The 27,596-nt window shown below is 45.7% G+C and overlaps 1 pseudogene; it reads left to right on the forward strand.

Annotated features, from left to right (window-relative positions):
* The window catches only part of LOC114082151 (E3 ubiquitin-protein ligase RNF213-like), a 65,132-nt pseudogene that overhangs the window by 22,059 nt on the left and 15,477 nt on the right, over window positions 1-27,596 (forward strand).

Consider the following 27,596-nt stretch of genomic DNA (forward strand, 5'->3'; position numbering starts at 1 on the left):
CCTGTTCCCTCTCTGCCTCCCCCAGTCTAGGGTGACCTTAGAAACTAGTGTCCTTTATTACCAGGCACTTGTGCTTGGCCTGGCTGAGCTTATGTGTACTGTGGCCTCAGGGTCTGTGTTTTCAGGCCCCTGGAGTATCATTTGCCACTGGCGTGGTCATCTTTCTACTTCCCAGTGTGTGTTGCTATTGGGCTCCTTTTCTAGTCTCCTCTTTCCTGCTAGTTATGATCTTTGAAAAAGCAATTTCTAATATGTCACTGGAGTTGGGTTTGGGAGGAAAGGAGATGGATATGTGTTTCCAACTGTCCTTTTCACACAAGAGATTACAGTCTGTTATTTATAATGAAAGCTGATGAATGAGCCCACAGTAGGGTGGAGGGGAGAAGGGATGAATTCTTCCTGTGATAAAAATCCCAGCAATGGTGTTCACTTAGTTTTCTTAAGGCAGTGATTAGAAGTATTGGGAAAGTAAAATAAGAAGCTATCATGACTAGCAGTTTAAATTCCATGCTTCCTTGTGGTTTCCAAAGTGGATTTTGGAGAGATTTAAGCAAGACACCTGGAAGACCTGAATTGCAAAAGACTGAGTGAAACCATGAGTGTGAGCCAGCTGGAGTCCTTGGCCTGTAAACAGATGACACACTACAACCTAGGCCCTGAGGTCCAGGAAATGGCTGAAAGGATAGACTCACTGACAGCCACATCTTCCAGATCTTCCAGGAAGAAGCTGCAGAGTCATTGAATGACCCCATAGGGGAATATGAAAGGTGACCTCTTGCACTTACAGAGGCCTATGAGTACTTATACTCACCTTGTTATATCAAAGGTTCATGAAACTATATCAGTATCTGAAGTTAAGAGATGTCACCTTGGCAGAAATTGATGTCATCTTCAAAGACTTTGTAGATGAATACAATGACCTGACTTTGGATCTCCAGATCATGTGTGAAGTACACCCTCAGGCCCCGAGGGGCTGGATATCAGAGCATGTTGAGCAGATCAAGGAGTACCATAGCCTTCACCAGGCAATCAGCTTGGCCAAGGTTATCTGCAAGGTCAAAAAGGATTTTGGTTTGACTGGTGACTTCAGTGTTCTTTACACTTTAATAAACTTTATTAGTTATTTGCTGAGGACTCCTCTGAGGTGGGGGCCTACCTCAGATTCCTTGGAAGCCCCAGGGATTCTGGGATCGGCAGTGTGGCAACCCCTTTAAAGGCTCTGTTTGGGCTGCACTGAGGCTGGAACATTCCATGGCCTGCATTTTTACCTTTGCTTGAGATAGTGTGACTGTTCCTTAACTAGTGAGTTTTCTTGGGTCGATATGAGAACCAAAAATTCAGGAGAGAGAAACCATCCTCTTTCCAGAGGAATCTTATTTCATTAGGTTATAAAAGCACAAAAGGAAATATTTTGTCAATTGTCCAGGTACCTTTCCTAGTTCCAACAGGAAGTACCAAATGGTACATTGCTCCCTTCGTAGGTCAGGCCTGAGTTTCTCCCTCCTGTTTCTTAGCCTCACATTTTTAAGGTGTGTGTGGCCTAAGTTTAATAGACACAGGCATGATAGTGCTTAAAATTTAGCAGAGTGTGGGATTGTCCATACCTAATCTTGAAACTTTCAGCAAGTCTGTAACTCTCACAAACAGAGAAGCCCAGATCTGGCAGAGCTGCTGTGCAGAACAGGTTTCAAAGTCCTTGAAGGCTTTGTCATGGCACCTAGGTACTGTGGACAGTAGCTTCTGCAGCATAGCAAAGAGGGCCATGGAGGTCATACTATTTTTGGTGCAAGAGTGTGTCACACTCTTGCTGTAGCGTCTTCTTGTCCAGGCATGTGGGAAGGCAGGCATGGGTGGTCTCTGGTATAGCCCTCAGCAGAGCTTCATCTTGCAAACGGATGACTTTGAGGCCACCTGCCATGAGAGACTGGATCAGATCAGCTTGCCACTCATCCAGGCCAAGAAGCTGCTACAAGACATCGGTGAGCCCCACTGCCAGTGTCTGGAGAAGCTGGCCCTGCAGAAGGAGCTGGTCAGCTGGCTGCATGAGGTTCTGGGAGGCACGGGGTAGCTCAGCTTCAGGTGTTTGCCAAGTTTTTTTCCTGAACTTGAGTACATCCCACCTCAATCACGTGTGTGTGTTAGGTGGAGGGCAGTGTCTGCTTCCAGTAGTTTGCATCAGGACAGCTTTTCAGAGTTCTGGTTAAAACTCTTTTTTTTGCTGCTCTCTCCATCTTTGGATGCTGGCATCATTTTCTTCAGTATCTTGACTCCTTTTGTGCCTTCCAACTCATTCTTCTAGAGGACTAGGCAAGCTCTTGCATACAGGAGAATGTTGCTGCAGCAAGCTTGCAGAAGCTATGTATTTCTCTCCCAGTCTTGGGCTGGACAGCCTATGTGGTTGTGTAGATTAGATAGAGGGTGGGGGAGGAGAGGTAAGAAAGGCCAAACAGATGGAGCAGGAGCAGCACTGATGCACCACAGAGGCCTGGCAGGACACCTCCTGCTAGAACTGGGGATGAGCTGGCTCCAGCTGTCATCCAGATCTGTACTGCTTGTACTCCTGAGTCTGCTTTGATATATAATCTTTTTTTGGTAATTAACTCAGAAGAGTTATCTCAACTTTTAAAAAAATAATTAATTATACACATGTTATTTACCAACTGAACCTGTTTTTGTTTAAGTGATGATGTTTGTGAATTAAAGGAAATAAGGTGCACACAAGCCTAGTACAGTGCCTGGAAATTATTTGGTAAAGGTTAGATGTTGGTCAGTGGTGTCATCATATCCTGCAAAAAAAGGTATCCTGGAGTCCTAAGTGAAGGCAGGAAGTGGAGCAGGCCCTAGATGTTTACTTAATGTCTATTGATGGCCTCAGTAAGGATCATGCCCCAAGTATGAGTTGTGCAACATCGTGGAGTGGTCCTCTGCAAATCCCCTTTCTGTCCCAGGCATCATTGAGCTCCAGGTGTTTGTGGACCTCGCCTTCATCTTGACTGAAGAAAATGACATTGATGTGGACCGGGTGGCCTGCTTCCATGATGCTGTGCAGGGCTATGTGTCCCTGCTGTATAAGCTGGACAAGAAGGCAAGCTTCAGCGAGTTCATGGAACTACTGAAAGAACTCTGGAAGGCTTTGCAAAATGACCCTCACCTTCCCAGTAAGCTGGTGAGCCTTGTTCCTTGTTCCAAGACATGGTGATCATGCAACCCTGGGGAACTTCTGTGCTTTGAGGCCACACAGGCAGCCATTTAAACTGATGTTGAAAACCAGCTTTTCTTCATGAATGGAAATGCTTTCTTTGTCTTGGTTTGGAAGAGACCTATGGAACTGCATATCAAGAGCAGTCTCCACCCTACAAGACAAGTGTGAAAAGAGCACAATAGGAAGTTTAAAAGAGGGTGTACAGTAGTTTTCTCTGAATGGTAGTAATTGTCTTTTATTTTATTAATTTGGGTATTTTTAACAATTGATATTGATTAATTTTTTATGAGAAAAAATAAACATTTAAGTAAATTGTCTGTACCAGAGTCTGAGTTAACCTTCATTACATAACTCACCCAATGAGCAGAGATGTCCAGAGGCCTGCACCAGCCTTGGGACAGCTGGTCCTGCATTTGGTTGAAGGGTAGGGAGATGGACAGAGAGAGCAGTTTGCAGTTTGTCTGCTAGAAGCTCACATTCTCTTAAAATTTTTCTAAGTTTTTCTGGTCATACTCAGGGTCCATGGCAGGACATTAAGAACTTAGGGCTCCTGTTCAGTCAGGCATCTCTCTTCAGAGGGCCTTTGTTCTGGGAACCCACCAGAGGGCACAGCCTGTAGTTATCTAACCAATCATCCATAAGTGCAGGCCATGTGCACTCTAAGTGTCAGCTAGGAACCTGGAACCATTGCAGCCACAATGAGTGGTCAGTGTCCTGGGGTACCAGGAAGGGGTACCTGTGGCAACCTCAGGAAATGGGCAAGAAGTTATGCCTGGAGCCCTGGAGGAGGGTGGCTGGAGTTTGCCCAGCAAGAGCAGAGGCATAAGGAGGACAGGAAGGAAGACAGTCATTCAAACTTTGGTCCATGGACCCACCGGCAGAAGAGGAGCAGTCGCCTGCTGAGAGGCTGAGCCGCCCCCTCCCCCTGCGCCAGCATAGTAGAGGGAACTGGGACCAAAGACAGAGCAGGCCCAGAGGCCTGCTGAGGGGCAGAGCCGCCCCCCACTCCCCTCGCCTGCCAGGTAGGGGAAGGGTGACCACCGACAGAAAAGGCCCAGTGGCCCAGGGCGGGACAGAGCTTCCAATCACTCCTGCAAGGTAGGCGGGCCTGCGACCCACCGGCAGAAGAGGAGCAGTCGCCTGCTGAGAGGCTGAGCCGCCCCCTCCCCCTGCGCCGGCATAGTAGAGGGAACTGGGACCAAAGACAGAGCAGGCCCAGCGGCCTGCTGAGGGGCAGAGCCGCCCCCCACCCCCCTCGCCTGCCAGGTAGGGGAAGGGTGACCACCGACAGAAAAGGCCCAGTGGCCCAGGGCGGGACAGAGCTTCCAATCACTCCTGCAAGGTAGGCGGGCCTGCGACCCACCGGCAGAAGAGGAGCAGCGGCCTGCTGAGAGGCTGAGCCGCCCCCTCCCCCTGCGCCGGCATAGTAGAGAGAACTGGGACCAAACACAGAGCAGGCCCAGCGGCCTGCTGAGGGGCAGAGCCGCCCCCCACCCCCCTCGCCTGCCAGGTAGGGGAAGGGTGACCACCGACAGAAAAGGCCCAGTGGCCCAGGGCGGGACAGAGCTTCCAATCACTCCTGCAAGGTAGGCGGGCCTGCGACCCACTGGCAGAAGAGGAGCAGCCGCCTGCTGAGAGGCTGGGCCGCCCCCTCCCCCTGTGCTGACATAGTAGACGGAACAGGGACCAATCACAGAGCAGGCCCAGCGGCCTGCTGAGGGGCAGAGCCGCCCCCCACCCCCCTCGCCTGCCAGGTAGGGGAAGGGTGACCACCGACAGAAAAGGCCCAGTGGCCCGCGGCGGGACAGAGCTTCCAATCACTCCTGCAAGGTAGGCGGGCCTGCGACCCACCGGCAGAAGAGGAGCAGCCGCCTGCTGAGAGGCTGAGCCGCCCCCTCCCCCTGCGCCGGCATAGTAGAGGGAACTGGGACCAAACACAGAGCGGGCCCAGCGGCCTGCTGAGGGGCAGGGCCGCCCCCCACCCCCCTCGCCTGCCAGGTAGGGGAAGGGTGACCACAGACAGAAAAGGCCCAGTGGCCCGCGGCGGGACAGAGCTTCCAATCACTCCTGCAAGGTAGGCGGGCCTGCAACCCACCGGCAGAAGAGGAGCAGCCGCCTGCTGAGAGGCTGAGCCGCCCCCTCCCCCTGCGCCGGCATAGTAGAGGGAACTGGGACCAAAGACAGAGCAGGCCCAGCGGCCTGCTGAGGGGCAGAGCCGCCCCCCACACCCCTCGCCTGCCAGGTAGGGGAAGGGTGACCACAGACAGAAAAGGCCCAGTGGCCCGCGGCGGGACAGAGCTTCCAATCACTCCTGCAAGGTAGGCGGGCCTGCGACCCACCGGCAGAAGAGGAGCAGCGGCCTGCTGAGAGGCAGAGCCGCCCCCTCCCCCCCGCGCCTGCAAGGTAATCGGAACTGAGACCACCATCAGAACAGGTCAGACCTGCAACCGAGAGACAGAACAGGCCCAGTGGCCTGAGGAAGGGTAGAGCCGCCCCCCCCCCACGCCTGCAAAGTAGGCGGACTTGCGACCCACTGGCAGTACAGCCCCAGAGGCCTGCAGAGGGGCAGTGCCGCTGCCTGCGCCTGCAAAGTAGGCAGAACGGCGACCACCGACAGAACAAGCCTAGCGGCCCGCAGAGGGACAGAGCCGCCGCCCGCGCCTGCAAGGACGGCGGACCTGCTACCGACTGGCAGAGCAGGCCCAGCGGCCTGCCGGCGTGGTAGGCACATTGCCCCAATTGGCGGAGGGGCAGAGCCACCGCCCGTGCCTGCGAGGGAGACTTTGCAACTATACAAGACCAATATAAATATATAGGGGGAAAATTCAATAGCACAACAGTTTCACCAAGAAGAAAGGAACGCGAACAGTATGAAGAGACAAGGAAAGAAAGGACCACAAGCATTGCAGGTCAACTCAACTTTAGAAGAGGTAATAGCTGCAGCTGATGGAATGTCAGATAAAGAATTCAGGATATACATGCTTCAGATGATCTGGAGTCTCAAGGAAGACATCAGACAGCAAAATCAGACAATGAAAGATCACTTCAACAATGAATTACATAAACAAATCCAAGAAGCAAAAGATCAACTATACAGGGAAATAGAGGTTATAAAAAACAAACAAACAGAAATCCTAGAAATGCAGGAAGCAATAAGCCAACTTAAAAACTCAATTGAGAATACTACCAGCAGAGTAGAACACTTAGAAGACAGAACATCAGACAATGAAGATAAAGTATTTCAACTTGAAAAGAACATAGACAGCTCAGCAAGACTGTTAAGAAACCATGAGCAGAACATCCAAGAAATATGGGATAACATCAAGAGACCAAATTTAAGAGTCATTGGGATACAGGAAGGAACAGAGTTTCAAACCAAAGGAATGAGCAATCTATTCAATGAAATAATTCGAGAAAACTTCCCAGACTTGAAGAATGAGACAGAACCCCAAATCCTAGAAGCCTACAGGACGCCGAATGTGCAAAATCATAAGAGACCCACACCTAGACACATTATAATGAAGATGCCCAACATACAGAACAAGGAGAGAATTTTAAAAGCTACAAGAGAAAGGAAGCAGATCACATTTAGGGGTAAGCCAATCAGGATAACAGCTGATCTTTCAACACAGACTCTGAAAGCTAGAAGATCCTGGAATAACATATTTCAAACACTGAAAGAAAATGGGTTCCAACCAAGAATTGTGTTTCCAGCGAAATTAAGCTTCAGGATGGAAGATGAAATTAAAACCTTCCACGATAAACAAAAGTTAAAAGAATTTGCAGCTAGAAAACCATTTCTTCAAAACATCCTTGGCAAAACATTACAGGAAGAGGAAATGGAAAATAACAATGAAAACCAACAGTGGGAGGTAGGACACTAAAGGGGGGAAAATAATCAAAGTGGAAAACAAACCATGTTTAGTAACATAAATAAACAAATATGGCTGGAAGAACAACCCATATCTCAATAATAACCCTAAATGTTAATGGCTTAAACTCACCAATCAAGAGACACAGGCTAGTAGAATGGATCACAAAACAAGACCCAACAATATGCTGCCTACAGGAGACGCATTTGATAGGAAAAGACATACATAGGCTGAAGGTGAAAGGTTGGGAAAAATCATATCACTCATATGGACTTCGGAAACAAGCAGGAGTATCCATACTCATATCAAATAAAATAGATTTTAAGCCAAAGTTAATCAAAAGGGATAAAGAGGGACACTACATACTGCTCAAGGGAACCATACACCAACAAGACATAACAATCATAAATATATATGCCCCAAACAATGGTGCAGCTATGTTCATCAAACAAACTCTTCTCAAGTTCAAGAGTCTAATAGACCACCATACAATAATCATGGGAGACTTCAACACACCTCTCTCACCACTGGACAGATCTTCCAAACAAAAGTTGAATAAGGAAACTATAGAACTCAATAACACAATTAATAACCTAGACTTAATTGACATATATAGAATATACCACCCAACATCAAACAGTTACACTTTTTTCTCAGCAGCACATGGATCCTTCTCAAAAATAGATCATATATTATGTCACAGGGAAACTCTTAGACAATACAAAGGAGTAGAGATAATACCATGCATCCTATCTGATCATAATGGAATGGAACTGAAAATCAACGATAAAAGAAGGAAGGAAAAAGAATATATCACTTGGAGAATGAACAATAGGTTACTGAATGATCAATGGGTTATAGAAGACATCAAGGAGGAAATTAAAAAATTCTTAGAGATTAATGAAAACACAGACACAACATATCGGAATCTATGGGACACATTGAAAGCAGTTCTAAGAGGAAAATTCATTGCTTGGAGTTCATTCCTTAAAAAAAGAAAAAACCAACAAATAAATGATCTCATACTTCATCTCAAAATCCTAGAAAAAGAAGAGCAAAACAACAGCAAAAGAAGTAGAAGGCAAGAAATAATTAAAATCAGAGCTGAAATCAATGAAATCGAAACAAAAGAAACAATTGAAAAAATTGACAAAACTAAAAGTTGGTTCTTTGAAAAAATAAACAAAATCGACAGACCCTTAGCCATGCTAGCGAAGAGAAGAAGAGAGAGAACTCAAATCACTAACATACGGGATGAAAGAGGTAATATCACAACAGACACTTCAGAAATACAGAAGATAATCAAAAATTATTTTGAATCCTTATACTCCAATAAATTAGAAGATAGTGAAGGCATAGATAAATTTCTTAAGTCATATGATCTGCCCAGATTGAGTCAGGAGGATATAGACAACCTAAACAGACCAATATCAATTGAGGAAATAGAAGAAACCATCAAAAGACTACCAACTAAGAAAAGCCCAGGACCGGATGGGTATACAGCAGAGTTTTACAAAACCTTTAAAGAGGAACTAATACCAATACTTTTCAAGCTACTTCGGGAAATAGAAAAAGAGGGAGAACTTCCAAATTCATTCTACGAGGCCAACATCACCCTGATACCTAAACCAGACAAAGACACTTCAAAGAAAGAAAACTACAGACCAATATCTCTAATGAACTTGGATGCAAAAATCCTCAATAAAATTCTGGCCACTCGGATACAAAGGCACATCAAAAAAATTGTGCACCATGATCAAGTAGGATTCATCCCTGGGATGCAAGGCTGGTTCAATATAAGGAAATCAATAAATGTTATTCACCACATCAATAGACTTAAAAATAAGAACCATATGATCATCTCGATAGATGCGGAAAAAGCATTCGACAAAGTACAGCATCCCTTTATGTTCAAAACTCTAGAAAAACTAGGGATAACAGGAACATACCTCAATATTGTAAAAGCAATCTATGCTAAGCCTCAGGCTAGCATCATTCTGAATGGAGAAAAATTGAAGGCATTCCCTCTAAAATCTGGAACAAGACAGGGATGCCCTCTCTCACCACTTCTGTTCAACATAGTTCTCGAAACACTGGCCAGAGCAATTAGACAGACGAAAGAAATTAAAGGCATCAAAATAGGAAAAGAAGAACTTAAATTATCACTATTTGCAGATGACATGATTCTATACCTAGCAGACCCAAAAGGGTCTACAAAGAAACTATTAGAGCTAATAAATGAATTCAGCAAAGTGGCAGGATATAAAATCAACACGCATAAATCAAAGGCATTCCTGTATATCAGCGACAAATCCTCTGAAATGGAAATGAGGACAACCACTCCATTCACAATATCTTCAAAAAAAATAAAATACTTAGGAATCAACCTAACAAAAGAGGTGAAAGACTTATACAATGAAAACTACAGAACCCTAAAGAGAGAAATAGAAGAAGATCTTAGAAGATGGAAAAATATACCCTGTTCATGGATAGGCAGAACTAACATCATCAAAATGGCGATATTACCAAAAGTTCTCTATAGGTTTAATGCAATGCCAATCAAAATCCCAACGGCATTTCTTGTAGAAATAGAGAAAGCAATCATGAAATTCATATGGAAAAATAAAAGACCCAGAATAGCAAAAACAATGCTAAGCAGGAAGTGTGAATCAGGCGGTATAGCGATACCAGACTTCAAACTATATTACAGAGCAATAGTAACAAAAACAGCATGGTACTGGTACCAAAACAGGCGGGTGGACCAATGGTACAGAATAGAGGACACAGAAACCAATCCACAAAACTACAACTATCTTATATTTGATAAAGGGTCTAAAAGCATGCAATGGAGGAAGGATAGCATCTTCAACAAATGGTGCTGGGAAAACTGGAAATCCATATGCAACAAAATGAAACTGAATCCCTTTCTCTCGCCATGCACAAAAGTTAATTCAAAATGGATCAAGGAGCTTGATATCAAATCAGAGACGCGCCGTCTGATAGAAGAAAAAGTTGGCTACGATCTACAGTCGGTGGGGTCGGGCTCCAAATTCCTCAATAGGACACCCATAGCACAAAAGTTAATAACTAGAATCAACAAATGGGACTTACTCAAACTAAAAAGTTTTTTCTCAGCAAAAGATACAATAAGAGAGGTAAATAGAGAGCCTACAACCTGGGAACAAATCTTTACTCCTCACACTTCAGATAGAGCCCTAATATCCAGAGTATACAAAGAGCTCAAAAAATTAGACAATAAGAGAACAAACAACCCAATCAACAAATGGGCCAAGGACCTGAACAGACACTTCTCAGAGGAGGACATACAGTCAATCAACAAGTACATGAAAAAATGCTCACCATCTCTAGCAGTCAGAGAAATGCAAATCAAAACCACCCTAAGATACCATCTCACTCCAGTTAGATTGGCAGCCATTATGAAGTCAAACAACAACAAGTGCTGGCGAGGATGTGGGGAAAAGGGTACACTTGTACATTGCTGGTGGGACTGCAAATTGGTGCAGCCAATTTGGAAAGCAGTATGGAGATTTCTTGGAAAGCTGGGAATGGAGCCACCATTTGACCCAGCTATTCCCCTTCTCGGTCTATTCCCTAAAGACCTAAAAAGAGCATGCTACAGGGACACTGCTACATCGATGTTCATAGCAGCACAATTCACAATAGCTAGACTGTGGAACCAACCTAGATGCCCTTCAATGGATGAATGGATAAAAAAAATGTGGCATTTATACACAATGGAGTATTACTCTGCATTAAAAAATGACAAAATCATAGAATTTACAGGGAAATGGATGGCATTAGAGCAGATTATGCTAAGTGAAGCTAGCCAATCCCTAAAAAACAAATGTCAAATGTCTTCTTTGATATAAGGAGAGTAGCTAAGAACAGAGTAGGGTCGAAGAGCATGAGAAGAAGATTAACATTAAACAGGGATGAGAGGTGGGAGGGAAAGGGAGAGAGAAGGGAAAATGCATGGAAATGGAAGGAGACCCTCAGAGGTATACAAAAGTACATACAAGAGGAAGTGAGGGGAAGGGGAAAAATAATACAAGGGGGACAAACGAATGTCAGTAAAGGGGGCAGAGAGAGAAGAGGGGAGGGGAGGGGAGGGGAGGGGAGGGGAGGGGAGGGGGGATAGTAGAGGATAGGAAAGACAGCAGAATACAACAGACACTAGTATGGCAATATGTAAATCAATGGATGCATAACTGATGTGATTCTGCAATCTGTATATGGGGTAAAAATGGGAGCTCATAACCCACTTGAATCAAATTGTGAAATATGATATATCAAGAACTATGTAATGTTTTGAACAGCCAACAATAAAAAAAAAATAAATAAATAAATAAAAAAAAAAAAAAAAAAAAAAAAAAACTTTGGTCCATGTTCTCTGCTTTTGTCCCAACAGTGAGATTCTGCCAGAAACTTGGATTGGCTGAAGACAGTGAAGGAAAGCCATGGGTCCATCAAGCTCTCTTCCCTGTCCCTGGCCACAGCAATCAACAGCAGAGGCATCTATGAGATCAGGGCATCCACAGGCAACCAGAAGGTGAGCCCTTCCAGATTCTAGGTATGGTGTTGGTGGCACGCACTGGCCTGCTGCAGAGTCATGGTTTCAGCCACCAGAAAATTGCTTCTAAACATGTTCTGCATCCTAGATCTCCCCAGATGCCATCCTGCACCTGATCCTCCCTGGGGGTCACAGTGGCCTGGTGCCAGATTGCTCCTATACATTGGAAGAGCTGAAGGATTTTTTAAACAAGCTGATGCTGATGTCTGTCAAGAAAGACGACAAAAGTATGGAAGTGAAGAGGTTTTCTGAGGTGAGCAGGTGCCCCTGTTGCGTCAGGCTTGGCATGCTCACTGCTCTGCTGCCTGCAAAAGGAAACAGGCAGGGGTTGGCCTCTGGTGAACAGAGTGGCTCCAGAGAGTGGAGCTGGTGGGTCTGCAGGATGCACCTTGCCTGGAGCCACATCTGAGGTGGGACAGCCCCTGGAGGCATCAGCTCCTCCTTAACAGCATCAGAAAGATCTGTCACTACTGTTGGTCAATCCACTGCATTTAACAGGAGGTGATCAGGTAGATAGTCCTTAAGAAGAAGTATGAATGGCTTCATTTACTCTGTAAATTGGTAAAATAAAACATCTCAATATTCTAATGGGCACTCTTCATCAAAACTAAAGTAACCAAGCCAGGTGTGGTGGCACATGCCTGTAACTCCAGCAACTCAGGAGGTTGACACAGGAGGATTGCAAGTTAAAGGCCAGCCTCAGCAACTTAGTGAGATCTTGTCTCAAAATAAAAAGGGCTGGAGACATAGCTCAGTGGTAGACTACCCTGGATTCAATCTCCAGTACTGAAAAAAAAACTGAAGTTATTGTTGACACAGGTTATTGATTTATATAATAGTCTCTCTCTCATGTAAAGGTTCTTTTCTTACAGTTTATTTGCACTTTACAATTGATATTTTTCCCCTGTGCTAGATAGAAAGCCAGGGTCTAGCACATACTAAGTAAGTGCTCTAGCACTGAGCACAGCCCAGCCCACAGTCTGCATTCTTATCTGCCACCTGATCTCTTCCTGAAGGTGGCTGCCCTCTCCCTAGGCTGATCATGTTTCCCAGTGACCCTATGGGAGGAGTGAACCCCAGCCACTTGAATTAGAACTCGTGTGTGTCTAGATTGGTATGTCCCCCTGCAGTAGCTCACTGTGACATCTGCCTCATGCCCCTGTTTCACCCAGTTATTCTGCCATGTGCAGTGGCTTGTGCAAGCCTTCCTGAACCTATATTCTGTGAGAAACATGCTGTTCCAAACCTGGACTGCCAAGGTCTATTGCTGCCCAAGGAATGGTGTCTCCATCTGTATGAACTTCCACTTGGAGTTGGTAAGCCAGCTGACAGAGAGTGGGGATGTCACCCAGCTGCTGGAAGCCCTCTGTAGGCAGATGGAGCACTTCCTAGATGACTGGAAGGATCTGGTGAGCAGGAATTACAGGGAGCAATTCTACCTCAACTTCTACATGGCTGAGCAGCTGATCCACCTAAGCACTGAGCTCAGGAAGCAAAGCTGCCCTCATGATGCTGTCCTTCATCAAAGACAACTGCACCCAGCTGACATCATAAGGGCCATTGAGGGGTTCAATGAGGCCACCAGACACTGTGTGAGGACAGTGATGGAAGAATTACCACCTTTAATTGCAATCCTCTAAGATCAGCCTGGTGACCAAGCTGAGGTCTATCATGGAACAGTCCCTGGAAAGCATGCGTGTCTTTCTGCATGGCTACATGGACCTGGAGGCCCTGGGCCATTGCTTGGCTCACCTGGCCAGGATGGGTGGGCCTCCTGTGGAGTGGTCTCTCCCCCTGGGCCTGCAGGCTGGCCAGCACAACCTGGTCATGTGTGGCCACTCTGAGGTGTTGTTGGCTGCCCTGGCCATCTACATGCAGGCCCCAGGCCATCCCCTGCCCACCTTAAATGAGGTACTACTCTGTACCCCAGGGACCATGTTTGAGGAGGTGGCCCTGCTCTTGCACCATGGCCTGGCCCCAGTTTCCCAGTGGCAAAAGGTCTACAGCCTGCTGTTCACAGACTAGTTGAGCTAATAGGTGGCCCGCCAGGCAAAGGCCCTCTTCCATAACCTGTGCACACAGTGTCCCTGGGAGGACTACCAGCTGGTGATGGTATGTGACATCACAGGAGTGCTGTTCCCTGCCCTCAGCTTTCAGCCAGCACAAAGTCCACATCATCCCCCAAGCATCCCTCCATGCCATCCAGGCCTACTTGGCACATCACTACCAGGTCCCAGTACAGACCTTGTCAGCAGCAGCTGTGTTCAGAGACCAGATGTGTGTGGCAATCGTGGCCTTGGAGAGAGCAGGAGTTGGTAATGAGAGCCCTGGGGTGGGCAGGCAGTTTCTCAGGGTTTCCCAGTGACCCCTGCTTCTGTAGCAGTGGGCACCTCAGATGACACCCCTCTGCAGGTGGGAAAGTGAGTCTCAGGAGGGTCTGACTCCCTGCAATCAGTGCATCCCCTAGATTTTTTTTTCCACCCAGGTAGCAATTCCTGGGAGACCTGCTCCTCTCCTTGTGTGGACTTCTCTACATTTTTTCCTGCATAACTTCCTTTGACCTCTTCCAGGTTGTGTTGAAAAACCAGCCTCTATCTCAGAGCAAAGCCTGTCCAAGGAAGGGACATGACCTTTGTCCTTGGAAAGACCCACAGAGCGCTCCTAGGCACATTCCCACACTGCTAAGTGGTTTATTTACAAATAACAGGAGAGATCTGCTGTGCCAGGTGTCCCTGACTCAGTCAGGCTAGGTGGAGACCCATAGTAACCTCCTAGCAGCCACCAATCAGCATGAGACAGGGAAATACCTGGGGTGCCAGATGACCCTCCCAGTAGTTTATGGTGTTGGGAAACCATGTAATTCAGCATGAACACCCCTTTTGGCTTAAACCAATCAGTTCAAATGAATCCCCCTTTTGTAGTAACCAATCACCCCTACCCAAATTGTTCCTGCCAGTGAATGTGCTAATTATGTTTTAGAGTTGTTACTTGTTTTTCCCGCAGTGTGTGATGATTTGCTAAGAGATGCTATGATGTATGTGGGGGTCCCTGCCTTCTCCAAAGAATGTATAAAACTGCTGCAAACCCTGGGCTCAGGGCCTCTCAGTGTCACCAGTTGCTGTGTGCGTGCGGAGGACCGAGCTAGCTCGCAATAAACACCTCTTTGCTGTTTACATCGATTTTGGTCTCTGGTGGTCTTTTGGGGGTCCTGAATTCAAGCACAACAGTGTTGGTGTGAGCAGAAGAGGCACAGCTTCTCTAGTCCAGGAGAAGAGTATCTTTGTACCTTCCCTTTAGTCACTGTTATGTTTCTTTGGAAAGAGGTGGTGACTTCCATTCTGTTGACTTCAACCTGTGAGCATCACTGTGCCCTTTCCAGACACAACCTGCTCTCTCCTCCCCCAAGGAACATGCCTCTGCTTTTACTTTATTACACTTCCATTGCTGTCATCATGGAGAATGTGAGGATGCTGGGTGTGTGACAGCTCGGAACTCTGGCTTCATGGTGGAGTTGTTCTCTAATATGATGTTCTGTTGCATCAGTTTTGAATTTTATACAGAGAAGTAAATTTTTATTTTTTTTTAACTGGGAATTTACCCCAGGGGTGCCCTACCCCAGCCTTTTTCATTTTATATTTTGAGATATGGTCTCACTAAGTTGTTTGGGGCCTTACTAGGTTACTGAGGCTGGCCTTGAACTTATAATCATCCTATTTTGGCTTCCCAAGCTCCTGGGATTATAGGCATGTGCCACTGCTCTTGACAGAGAAGTAACTTCTAATCTATCTGAATCTGTTCTTCTTGGGTCCATAGGCTTAGGATCTAATTCCTTGTTTTAACATTATAGGGAAATCTCTCTATGTGAAGAGACTGCATGAAAAACTGAAAAAAGAAAAGATGCCTTTAAAGATTGTTCAGTTGACTGACGCTCAGGTGGATGAGGGCCAGGTCCTGGGCTCCCTCCTGTTTTTCTGGGATGCTCAGTTTTGGAAAATGCTCATGATATTCCACTTTGATGTGACTGCTTCAGTAAGTGCCCACATGGCAACTGAATGGCTACATCAGAAGTCTCACATTCCCAGGGCCCCATCTCCTTCTCCTTTTATGAAGAGTCCCTTCCTTATTCACTTGCCTGTTGTCAGTATCCTTCTCTCAAGGAGGAAGACAGGAGGGTGCTGGGGTTTGGGAGGAATGGTTGAAAATTGTGTATTTTCAAACCCATGCTTCTCTGTCTTTAGGAACAGACTGGAACTTGGGTCTTTCTTTTCAAAATCCTCATTTTGCAATACCTAATGGATATAAGTGGGAAAATTTGGATTCAGAACCCATGACATTTATATATCATTGAAATTCCAGAAGGAAACTCAGTACTGCCAAAAATGTCTACAAAGCTGGTATTTACACAGGGCATTTGCAGGTGGTCATGGCACACCTTTGATTCTGTGGCCTGTAAGCCTGTGTTGACACACCTTGATTGTTTTCCACTTTCACCTTAGGGGATCTATGAGTACATGTAAGGGAAAATGCATGCTTGGACTTAAATCTTAATGATATATATAATGATGATACTCTCCTGTTGATTGGTAGCATCTTGGATTTGTCTGGATATGTCAGATTGGTCCTATGTCTGGGTTGAATCCCAGGCGTTCTGAGTGTGGGAAATTCCTCGGTTGATGGCCACTGTCTCCCTTACTGCTAGTGAAGATGGCATTGAGACTTCAGTCATAGAAACCTGTTAGCTGAGACTGCATGAAAACGTGAAAAAAAATGTTTAACAGTGAAAAGGTGCCTTTTGTTGCACATGTGTTCATGCATGGTGGAGAGATCAAGCCACAGGATTGGAAATAGCTTTCTGGTTCATAATGCGGCTGCCATAGTTGAGCTTCTGTAATGCTCTAACATGCAGATGCCAGTCTCTGTGAACAAGAGGCTTCAGAAAGCCACATGTATTCAAGTGACAGTTTTCATACAGGCCTATGCACAGGAGACCACATGGAGGGTTAACACATATGGGCGTCTTTCAGGAAAACAAATTCTAACTTCTATTTATGTCTCTTCTTTGCAGAATCCACATGTCCCTCAGTTCAGTTTTTTTGACATCAGAGTCACCTGCAAACCTCCCAAAGAAGTGACAGCTATGGAGCTGATCCCTGAGGGGAGCTTCATAGAACCTGGAATAGATGAGAGAGAGTTCTGCAGTGCTACTTTCCAAAGACCTTTCCAATATTTAAAAAGATTCCATCAAAACAAAACCTAGACACATTTCAATATCAAGAAGACTCAGGGGAGTGTATCCAGCACCTTTTAATATATTGTGGAGTCATAAACCCCTCCTGGTCTGAGCTCCAGAACTTTGTTTGGTTCCTCAACTCTCAGCTCAAGGACTGTGAGGCCTCTGTGTTCTGCAATGCAGACTTTACTGGAGATATACTACAGGGCTTCAAGAACTTTTTGCTTACCTTTATGATTTTCATGGCAAGAGACTTTGCTACACCAACACTTCATACTTCTGACCAAAGCCAAGGGAAGCACGCAGTCACCATGGATGGGGTTGATGAAGAAGAACTTGCCCCATTCACTCTCTGGAGGAGGTGGGAGTCAGAGCCTCACCCATATGTGTTCTTCAATGGCGACCATGAGACCATGACATTCATAGGTACCATCTTGGGCCCAATGAGAATGGCAGCATTGATGCCATCAACCATCTCAATGGGGAGATAATCAGGAAAGATGTCATGACAGAAGAACTGTACAGGGGGTTGTTGCTTCAGGGGGTTTCCTTCAATGTTGACTTTGATAACCTGCTCAGACATGAGAAACTCTTGAGACTCCTGCCAGCTACTAGGAATTCCTCAGGCACTTGTCCCTGATGAAGCATATGATCTTACAATGGACAAGATGCTCAAGATTCTGGCCATTTAAATGCAGTTCTGGTGTGGGATCCCAGTTATCATCATGGGAGAAACAGGCTGTGGGAAAACCAGGTTCATTAAACTCCGTAATGATCTGCAGCACACTGATGCCTGGGATAAGACCATAAAACAGGTCAAGGTCCATGGAGGAACAACTTCAGCCATGATTCACTCCAAAGTCTTAGAGGCTGAGAAAACTGCCTTATCCAATAAGAACCAACACCAGTTAGACACCATCTTGTTTTCTGACAAAGCCAACACAACAGAAGCCATAAGCTGTATTAATGAAGTCTTATGTGACCGGACTGTGGATGGCCAGTCCCTGGAGGAGGACTCAGGCTTGCACATACATCATAACTGCCTGAAATTCTTACAGGAAGCACTCTCAGTAGACCATCTGCAATTTGGAGTCAGGTGGTTTGGGATACAGGGTCAGTGCAGAGGAGACAGCAGACAGGCTGTGCTCTATTCCCCTCAGGCAGCTGGTGTACCATGTCCACGCCCTGCCCCTGAGGCTGATTCCTCTAGTGTGGAATTTCAGGCAGCTGAATAACACTGCTGAAAAGCTCTACATCCAGCAGATGGTGCAGAGACTACTGGACTACATCAGGATCAGTGAGGATGAGACTCATGTGATCACAGAAGTGTTCTCTGCCTCTCAGAGGTTCATCAGCAACACTGAAAGTAAGTGCAGTTTTGTCAGCCTCTGGGATATGGAGTGTTGTGTGAAGGTGTTCACTTGGTTTAATGGCCACAGCAAAGTACTATTGGTGAAGCTGAACACCTTTCTCTGTGAGATCAGTGTCAGCAAAAATAACTTCAGGAGAGACCCCATCTTCTGGTCTCTGGTGCTGAATGTGGGGGTCTGTTACCATGAATCCCTAAAGGAGAAGGAATCCTACTGCAGAGCCATTTGCAGGTATTTTCCAGAACCATATGATGACAGCAGGGTCATCCTGGATGATATCACACATGCACAGGAACTGTTCCTGAGTGAGATGCCTCTGAGAGAAACCATAGCCAGGAACGTGGCTCTGAAGGAGAACTTCTTCAGGATGATCAACTGCAGTGAGCTAAAGATAACCCTCTTCCTGGTGGGAAAGCCTGACAGCTCCAAATCTCTTGCCAAGACCATCATGGCAGATGCCATACAGGGCCAGGCCTCACATTCCACTCTATTCCACAGCCTGAAGGAGGTCCACCTGGGGTTATTCCAGTGTAGCCCCCACTGCACCCCACAGGGCATCATGAACACCTTCAAGCAGTGCGCTCGCTTCCAGCAGGGGAAGGACCTGCAGCAGTACGTGTCTGTGGTGGTGTTGGATGAGGTCGGCTTGGCAGAAGATTCCCCAAAAATGTCCCTGAAGGCTCTGCACCCACTGCTGGAATATGGGTGCATTGAAGGTGATCCTGCCCCCCACCAAAAAGTTGGCTTCATAGGTATTTCCAACTGGGCCCTCGACCCTGCCAAGATGAACCGGGGCATCTTTGTGTCCCACGGCAGCCCCAGTGAGAAGGAGCTCATAGAGAGTGCCAGAGGGATCTGTTCTTCAGACAGCCTGGTGCAGGACAGGGTCTGAGGGTACTTCGCTCCTTTTGCCAAAGCCTATGAAACAGTGTCCAGCAAGCATAACAAGGAATTCTTCAGGCTTCACAACTACTATAGCCTCATCAAGATGGTCTTTGCCACTGCCAGAGCATCTAACAAGAAGCCTTCTCCACAGGATATTGCACAGGCAGTCCTTCAGAACTTCGGAGGTAAAGATGACATCCCTGCTTTGGACATCTTCATGGCCAGTTTACCTGAGGCCGGGTGTGTGGGAGAGGTCAGACAGCACCCTGGAACTCATCAAGCAGAGTTGGGGAACTGAAAGAAGCTGAATCCCGCTACTTGCTCATACTGACCAAAAACTACATGGCCCTGCAGATCCTGCAGTAGTCACTCTTCAGTGAGGACCAGTAGCCTGAGATCATCTTTGGTTCCAGTTTTCCCTGGGACCAGGAGTACACCCAGATCTGAAGAAACATTAACCAGGTGAAGATCTGCAGGAAGACAGGAAAGATGGTGGTGCTGCTGAACCTGCAGCACCTCTATGACAGCCTGTATGATGCGCTCAACTAGTACTACATCTACCTTGGGGATCAGATGTATGTGGACCTCGGGCTTGGCACCCATCATGTCAAGTGTCGGGTCCACCTTGACTTCTACCTACTTGTCATCGAGGAGAAAAATGTGGTGTACGATCAGTTCCCCATGCCCCTCATTATCTGGCTAGAGAAGCACTACCTGGACCTCAGCTCAGTGCTGCAGGGGTGGCAGAAGAACGTCATGTAGGAGCTCATGCAGTAGGCAGAGCAATTTGCTGATGTGAAGGCCCATCAATTCCTTGCTGGGCACAAGTACAGCCCTGCTGATGTCTTTATCAGCTTCCATTCCGATGCCTGTGCCTCCGTGGTGCTGCAGGCTGTGAAGAGGCAGGGCCCTGGGGACCTGATGGAGGAGATGTACCACAGGGTGTCTGAGGAGGCCAAGCTGATCCTACTGTACTGTGCCACACCAGATGCTATGGTGCAGCTGAGCACCTCCATTCTGGGCTCATTTGTGGCACAGGTGCTGCCACACAAATACTGGAACAAGCAGCAGCACCACTCCTTTGCAGATTTCCTCCAGGCCCATCTTTACAATGTGGACCTGGAGCGCCATGCCATCTTCACAGAGGTGACTGCCCCCACAGCCTTTCCTTTTTCTCTTTCATCCATGAGCCCTCTATCTCCAGTGCCAGAAGGTCTCAACTCTGTTTAAGGCACTGTTCAGTCTGGGAAACCCGTATGTCCCTCCATGTTAGGCACAATGAGGATAAGTCCATTTTGGCCTCTCTCACGTTTGTGAGCAGAGCTCTATTCTGAGAGCAGCACTGAGCACAACGTTCAGTTCCCAGAATACTGGGCACACCTGGGATATAAGTGATTGGCCTGTTTCTCATTTTTGGACAGACTAAGAGTAATGGACGAGGATGCCTCCCAATCAGATGCCCTTAGTGTCATAGGTGAAAGTTGTGCAGCCAGGTGGGGGAATGAATCATACTTGCTTCTCCTTAAAAGACATCTCCTGGGCTGGCCATGAGGGCTGGCTGGGTAGATGTCAGAGGCAGAGGCCTCCTTGAGGCACAGGTGTTGAGCCTGAATCTGCATCTGTGCAGGAGTCTAGGAAGGGACCGCTGACAGAGCTTGAAATTCAGGCTGTGAGTGCCGGGTTGTGGAGATGGGATACGTGGAGAGACATGTGGAGGGGCTTGTGGACAGCCTTGGGCTTGGTCTTGACTGCACAGAGAGGAGCTATGAAGGAAAGTGTATGTAGACATGCCCTAATGGCTGGGTGATGGAAAGGCAGTGGAGTAAGAGAGTGACATTGAGAGGAGGGATCTGTCAGGAAGCTTCTGGCATGGTGCAAACTGCAAATGGTTAGCAGGCAGTGTGGCTGGGCTAATCATCAATTCCATGGAGGGGTGGCAGGAGGTGGAGGACAGTCTTCCTGAGCTCATTGCAGCTTTGTTCAATCATCATGGAGACCCCAAGAAGGATCAATGGGTTTGGGAGCCAGTGGTAACATCTGTTTTGGATAGGTTTGGATGTCTGCTGTGTGGTTGGATGTAGGAATATGAAGCTTGTCAGTAAGGACAGGTCTAGAGAAGGGGTCTGGAGCCAGGTGGAGTGGCACATACCTGTAATCCCGTGGCTTGGGAGGTTGATGCAAGAGGATTGAGAGTTCAAATCCATCCTCAGAACTTATGGAGGCCCTAAGTAACTTAGCAAGACCCTGTCTCAAAATAAAAATTAAAAGGAAGGGCTGGGTTATTGCTCAGTGGTTAAACCCCTGCATTGTTGCCTGGTACCAAAAAAATGGGGTCTGGATAGCTGAGGTCCTATTTGCCTGGGAATGTCTGGGTTTTCACCACGGGTCCATGGCAAAGAATGGAAAACTACTGAGGGGAAGGAGAGTTGCCAGTGGCTAACTCCATTTGATAGCATGAAGTCAGATTACAAAATGTAATGGCATTGTGCTGAGCCCTAAAGGGTCAGAAGGCTCTCAGGTAGGGTCCAAAGCTGGAAGAGAGACATTGGAATCTCAGAAGGAGATAAAGGCTTCTTTTAGTCAGGGCAAGTCTTCTTTCTGCCATCTGTTGACCCTGGAGGTCCTGCTTGCCTCAGCCACTCCTTGTATATAAAAACTGCTCTGGGTTGGGCTTCTTTCTGTCTGAGAGCCCACTGGCCCTTGGTTCTGACCCGGTGCTCTGTGCCCTTGCTTGAATTCCAGCTGATGACTTGTGTGCCCATGTTGCATGCCCATGTCCAGATGCCCTTAGTGTCATAGGTGAAAGCTGCGCAGCCAGGTTGGGGCATGGATCATAGTTGGTTCTCCTTAAAAGACACATCCTAGGCTGGCCTTCTCCAGACTGCTGATGAGCCATGACTGTGAGGCCCTATGGGTAGAAGTGAAGGGCTTGTCCCTGAAACTTGTGATCTTGTCCCTGCAGCATTTTGACACTGAGTACTCATTCCTCAAGGAAGTTTGGTGAGGTGTCATACTTGCCCATTACCCTTGGCCCCTACCCTGGGAATGTGGTGTTGCATGCCAGAGTGTGGTAACCACCAGTAAGGAACTCTGAGTACTATGAGAGGGCCATTGCTCAGCCTCCTGGTATGCCCCTCTGGCCCCAGTTGTAAGACAGTCATGTCCATCTGTCTCCTGAGCATTGTGTGGCCCTTTCCTTCTCCAGTGAATTGCATCCTCACCTTGTGGAGGGAGACACCACCTGAATGCTGGGTTCTGCATGGCCTGTGATTCCCTTCATTTTGTAGAGTGTTGTGATCCATGTTTTTGTTTTGTTTTGTTTCACTTGTGCTGGGGATTGAACCCAGGGCTGCCCTACCACTGAGCCACATCCCCAGCCCTAATTTTTATTATTATTAATTTTGAGATAGGGTCTTTCTGAGTTGCTGATGCTGGCCTGGAATTTGTGACCCTCCTACTTTAGCTTCCTGAGCTGTGGCTGCCCATGTTTTAGGACAGAGGACTCACTTGGGTGATTCCCTTTTTCTTTCAGAAGCAGCTTAATGAAGACAGTCAGATGTAAAATCCTCATTGTCCAGATGGATTTTGATAATGGCACTTATAGTGCTCAGCTCATTGTGTCAGCTAGTAGTTTTCTTGGAAATACATAGGAAGCCAAAATGTCCCCAGGACATCCTGAAGAATTTTTTCCATGAAAACCGTGTGGAAATATGAATGACTCTCCCTCCCAGCTCTTGACATGGGCTAGAAAACCTAGAGAGAAAAGGATGAAGAAAAAGTCCATTAATAGCACAGAATTTGTGGAATGGAAGATGCATCAATAATGAAATATTTGTAGTGTGTAGGAGAATGTGTTAAAGCTGCGTTTTCAGTCATTTGCAGTCTTTTTTTGGATCATTTTTATTTTGAATCATATAATTCAAATTAAAGTTCAGTCTGAGATGTAGCTTGTTGGTACAGCACTTGTCTTATATGTCTGAGGCCCTAGATTTGATCCCCAGCACTGCATAAAAAGAAAGAAAAGAACTTATCATAAGTTTAAGGGCAGTAAGACTATATAAATAAATTAATATTTATTGGATATTTTTATGTTATCCATAAATCTGTTGCTTTCATAATTGCTGTGTTCTGTTACCTCACATGATGTCAGAGTGATTTCTGCCCCTTTAAATCATGGTGAACCTGTTATAAGTTATGGCCCAGCCAGATACTTTAGGGAGGTGGTCTGTGCCTCTGGGTGTTCTATCTCAAAACGTACTATCTCAAAATGGGAAGACCAGTAAACCCCATCCTCTGGCATATGGGTGCCCTGAGACATTCAGGGTGAATGGGGGTTCTGATCAGCAGTGAGAAGAAGTAATCCTATGAATTGGAAGACACCCTCCTCTCATGAGAGATGTGGTGGCCCCTGGCATTGTGTGGAATGTGGTAAAGTCCCAACAGCTCCTGGGACACCCATCAGCCATCAACACCTTAGATTTTGCTCCATTGCTTGCTTTGTTTTGATTTTTGTTTTCTCAATAGGTATTCTACTATTAATGAAATCAACAAAATACAAGGAACTCAGGGCTGTGTCTTTGTCTATTTCATCACAAAATGTTGAGAGCCACAGCGGGTCAGAAGGACACCTGGTATTTGCCAGAGGGAATGTTTGAAAGGTGATGCCAGTGAACCATTGAGATGATGATTTGAGTTAAGCTATATATAATTGCTGTGATGCTGGATTGATTGTATTGTATATTTTACCTTTACTGTTGGGCAATGGGGCAGCTCTTGCTGCCTCTGATGCCTGCTACTTTGGAGTTCTCATGCTACTTTGGAGTTCTTGCGGGGATTCCCAGAGAGTTTCCATTGTTTGGGGAAGTGCCAGAGGAGGGATTTCTAGAAGCACCTCTTGGGTGGCATTGGTGGAAAAGCACACATGCAGTGCCGGGGAGTGTTGAAATAAAGTAATTGCTGTTTGATCCTACAAGGCTTTGTGGCAGCTCGGTTATTCGTGCCCAGCAAGACTTCGGCATTTGGTGGTCTGTGTGGGGAACACCTGAAGCTCGGAGGTAAATGAAATTTCTCGCCCCTAAGGGATGGTGAGAGAATGGGTGACCATGTCAAAAAACAATGTGTTCTTGTTTTGATTTGTTTTGTTTTTGTTTCAAGCTGCCTATCCCTAGAAATTTCTCAGGCAAACTGGGAAAAATGGTTGGCTCAAGGTTTGAAGTTGTTCGGCCCTGAGGAAGAGAAAGAGATAGACCATGAATATACATTTCAAAAAAAAAAAAAAAAATAGGAAAATTGATACAACAATTTTTTGTTCAGTTTTTGTTTTGTTTTGCTTCGGATTTGTTCTGAGCATCTGTTTAAGTTGCGTTATCCTTGTAGCAGAAATATGGGGTTAGAAATTAGCAAAAAACAAACTGAAATAATGGTAAGTAAATTTTTAGAGGAAGGAGGCACCCCAGTAAAACCAAAAACAGTCAGGGCATATGTTGATACAATACAAAAATGTAGCCCATGGCTTTTTAAGGAGGAGCTGTTGAATATATCACAATGGGACCATCATGTTGAAGATTTAAGGTACAGGGAAAAGAAAAACCCAGGAACTCTGCCAGTTGGCACATTGCCATTGTGGATGATGATACGATTTTTCTTTCCTAGTCCAAAGATTTCAGTTCAGATTATGGTAGAAGACATGTTAGATCAGGAAAAAGAGGAGGCTTCTCGAGATAGTCAGAAAGGGAAAGAAAGTTTAGAGCAGAAAAATCTATCAGGGGAAAAGTTACAACAGGAGGCTGCTACTAGCACCTTTCTTTCACCAGAGGGCATAAGTGTCCAACCAATAGCTCCGCCTATGGAGACAACATATGCTGAGTGGCCCTCAACCCCCATAGTTGATAGATGGGATCCTGAGACAGGACCTCAAAGATTAGCATGCCCTGTATTTGAGGCTGCAGGAGGACAGCGAAATCACCATGTTTCAAATTTCAAAACAGTGAAGCAGCTAAAAGAGGCTGTAACAACCTATGGTACTCAAGCACCCTTCACTATTAGCTTGGTCGAATCCATTACCAACTCGAAGATGACGCCAGCAGATTGGACTAGTATGTGTAAAGCTGTGCTAAATGGAGGACAATACCTGTTATGGAAGGTTGCCAATGAGGAATTTTGCATGGTGACGGCTAGGTGAAATGAAGCACCTGGTTATCCTCAGAGAAATCTAGATATGTTGTTAGGAAAAGGACCTTATGTGGGTCAGCTGCAACAAATTGCATATGATCCTGCTATATACTCACAAATTGCTGCAGATAAAGTTATGGCATGGAAGACTTTACAAGGACATGGAAATTTACAAGGTGAATTATTTAAGATAATACAAGGAGCTAATGAACCTTATGCTGAATTTGTAGATAGGCTTATTTAAACAGCTATCAGAGTTTTTGGGGATAGAGAGCAAGCAATGCCATTAATTAAACAGCTAGCCTTTGAGCAAGCAAACAGATGGTTCAAGGAGGCCATTGGACCATGGAAACATGGAGATTTAAACACATATATTAAATTATATAGAGACATTAATGAACAAGGGCAAGTCCTGGCAGCTGCAGTACAACAGGCTTTAGATGCCAGGCTGAAAACATGCTACAATTGTGAACAAACAGGACATTTTAAAAGGAGTTTCCCCATAGGAAGAGGGTTTAAACAAGCTAGGTATCAAAGGAGTAGAATACCGGGTATTTGCCCATGATGCCGTAAAGGGAGATATTAGGCTAATGAATGCCATTCTCAAACCACCATAGATGGTACTCCATTATCAAAAAACGGACAAGAACCAGGGCTTACCCATGGTATCATGGAGAAAAGCATCAGGCTTCATTGCCAAAAAATGGATGGGGGGGGGGCAATGCTCTGGGGCCCACAACCACAAATATACGGGGCAATGGAGGAACCCAGCAACACCATCAGGGTAGTGCCCAGGACACATTTTCCAATAGATCCCTCACCAGAAAAACCAGAGGGAGCACAGGGTTGGACATCTGCACCTCCGCCAGAGCAGTACAAACTCCAGAGATGGGAGTTCAAATCATTCCCACAGGAGTAAAATGACCTCTTCCCCAAGGAACAGTAGGCTTATTATTGGGACATAGTTCTTCCACTCTAAAAGAACTTATGATAAATCCTGGGGTAATTGATCCCAAATATGAAGGTGAAATAAAAATTATAGCTAGTTCTCCTAGAGGTATATCACTAATTTCACCAGGAGAGAGAATAGCACAGTTATTAATAATACCCACCCTGTATGATAAATTTTCCAGTCATACTGTAGAAAGAGGTCCCAGGGGATTAGGCTCCACAAGTGTACATTGGGCTATACTGTCTTTAAATTTAGATTCTCACCCCATGCTAAAACTAAATGTTAAAGAACATGAATTTAATGGGCTACTGGATACAGCTGCAGACTTTAGCATCATATCTTGTCAAGAATGCCCAAAACATTGGCCATTACAAGAGGCCACTCAAATGCTTCGAGGCCTAGGAGTGGCGACTAATCCCCATAGAAGTGCAATGGTATTAGATTGGAAGGATCCTGAAGGATATGAAGGAACTATACAGCCATATGTATTGGATCATCTTCCTATAAATTTATGGGGACGAGATGTCCTAGATCAATTAGGTTTGACATTAACAAATAAAATAAATCCAAATGCACCCACTATTAGGTCTAGACAAGGTTTTAGGAAAGAAAAAAAATATTAGGAGAACTAGAACAAGGTATAGCAGCACCAATTCAAATAGATCAAGTGATAAATAGACATGGATTGGGTTTTCAGAAGGGGTCACTGAGACAATAAAAATTATGTGGAAATCAGAAAGACCAGTATGGGTTCCTCAGTGGCCCCTGACTAAAGAAAAGATACAAGTAGCCCATGACCTGGTCAAATAACAATTAGCAGAGGGACATATACAACCTTCCATATCTCCCCATAATACTCCCATTTTTGTCCTCAAAAAGAAATCTGGAAAATGGAGATTAATGCAAGATTTAAGAGCCATTAATAATGAAATGTTTATTATGGGACCTGCTCAATCGGGGATTCCCCAATTGTCTGCTTTGCCAAAAACCTGGTATGTTTTAGCTATAGATATTAAATATTGTTTTTTTTTTTTTCAATTCCAATTCATCCTGAGGATAGTCCACGTTTTGCATTTACTATCCCTGCACTGAATCATGAAGGTCCCAATCAGAGATATGAATGGAAAGTTCTCCCTCAAGGGATGACTAACAGCCCAACTATCTGTCAAATTTATGTTAACAAAGCAATCCAGCCACTTAGAAGTCAAAATCCTGAACTACATATATTTCACTATATGGATGATGTATTGTTAGCACATAAAGATAAAACACATTGCTAGAATGCTATGCCACACTTACAAACTTATTAAAAAATTATAATCT

The sequence above is a fragment of the Marmota flaviventris genome, chromosome 16 (assembly GCF_047511675.1).
Source record: "Marmota flaviventris isolate mMarFla1 chromosome 16, mMarFla1.hap1, whole genome shotgun sequence".
In the NCBI taxonomy this organism is placed as follows: domain Eukaryota; kingdom Metazoa; phylum Chordata; class Mammalia; order Rodentia; family Sciuridae; genus Marmota; species Marmota flaviventris.